This window comes from Panthera leo, chromosome A1 (genome assembly GCF_018350215.1).
Source record: "Panthera leo isolate Ple1 chromosome A1, P.leo_Ple1_pat1.1, whole genome shotgun sequence".
Taxonomy (NCBI): domain Eukaryota; kingdom Metazoa; phylum Chordata; class Mammalia; order Carnivora; family Felidae; genus Panthera; species Panthera leo.
Window position 1 is genome coordinate 119,533,624 of NC_056679.1, and position 1,851 is coordinate 119,535,474.

The following is a 1,851-nucleotide window of genomic DNA, read 5'->3' on the forward strand; positions in this document are numbered from 1 at the left end:
AAACTTCCCTCCTGAATTCTAGACTCACATATCTAACAGCCTTCTCTACATCTCCAACCGTAAATTAATACACATCTCAAGCTTGACCTGTCCCAAACTAAACTACTAATGTACTCTTTCCCTCCCTCCAAAATCTCCTCTACTCACAGATTTCCCATCTTACTGAGGGTTTCTCAGTTCCCCTCTTTCAGGACAAAATTGTGGAAGTCATTCTTCATGCTTCATATCCCATGTTTAATCCATCACAATCCATGGAGTATCAGTCGGTACTGATAGGATTTCCAAACTATCCTACGAGTCCAATCATCTTTCGTCATGTATCTATTGCCCTGGCTTGATCGTCAACTGGATTACTACATCACTGCAACAGCATCTTCACTGGTCTCCTGATTTCATCTTGCCCTTCATATTCTATTCTCAACTCAGAAATCAGAGCCATACACTAAAACACATCAGATCTCTCAACTCTTTGCTCAGAATCCACATTAGCTCCCTATTAATCCACAAGTCTACAAGTCCTAAACAATCCACCCTTCCTGCCATTACCTCCCTGATGTCATCTCCTTCTGCTCCCACCTTGCTCTCTGTCTCAGGCACACTCCTCCTGCTTTAGGACTGTCCCCTTTTGGAAGAATGCTCTTCCTGCAGACACCTGTATCTCTGTCATTTCCTGTGTCCAAACACAACCTTCTCAATAAAGCCCATCCCAGTGAATGTATTGAAAACTGGTCTTCACTCCATGCCCCTGACACTGTTAATCTCCTTTTACAGATCCATTTCTAATAAACACTATTGTTTGCTTATTCATTTTGTCTACTCTTTATTGTTTAACACTCCCCACTAGAATGTAGGCCCCATTAGGGCAGGAGTGTGATTCATTAATGTATCTCATGCTCTTATATTAGTACCTATAAAGGACTAAATAATTGTTAAATTTGTTGAGTTAGGACCACAGATCACTTTTTGAGAAACAGACTTAAGCATCTCTTGCAAGATGTATTTATCACATCATCATGGTGGCATTAGAATAAAATTCATATAAACTTGTATTAGTGAGTGTCAGAATTATGTTCTTTTACTAATTTGAGACTTAGGGATTGCAAAATGTCTGCCTCCTGTACCAGATATTCTTTCCTGCTAAAAGGTCACTTACTTTTGATGGTTTAATGAAGCATTTTAATATGTGGCCCACACAGAACTCTGTCAGGAATGTCATCAGAACATTTTGTCCCTTGAATCTTGAAACGAAGTTGTGGATACAGGGAATAAGTTGGGCTTTATTTTTACATTTTTTTGGAAAAACTATAAAAGTCTAAAGTTTTATATCTTTTGTACTTCTGCCTACTGAAAGGAACCAAATAGCAACTAATTACTGATCACACAATATTTCTAGCTTAATGCCTAAAGTTTAAGAAAAATATCCAACTGAGGGACACTTCCAAGAAAACAGTTTCATGCATTTTGGAGGTCAGACATGTTGTGTTCCAAATATGTAACTGAATTTGTATCTCAATCAATAAAATAACCCAATCATTAAAATTTTCCACTTGGTTTTTCTAAATAACCTAGCTTGGTTTGCTCTGAATGAGTAAACTAGAGATATAAAAACAAAATCTACTTTTTCCCTTGTTCTATAGATCTGATTCCTCCTGCAATGTTTTAAAAAGTGGCAATTGCTGAATACTAGGAATTTTCCTCAGAAAGGGTGATTGCACCTTGGCTACCTTGCATTTGAACTTTGCAAAACTACTACTGAGCCATATAGTTATTGTGGTCTGTCTTGCCTCAGCTTCACACATTCCCTTCCTCTTCTTTTTATCTTTTGAGTCTGAGCTCAAGATCCAATCTCCT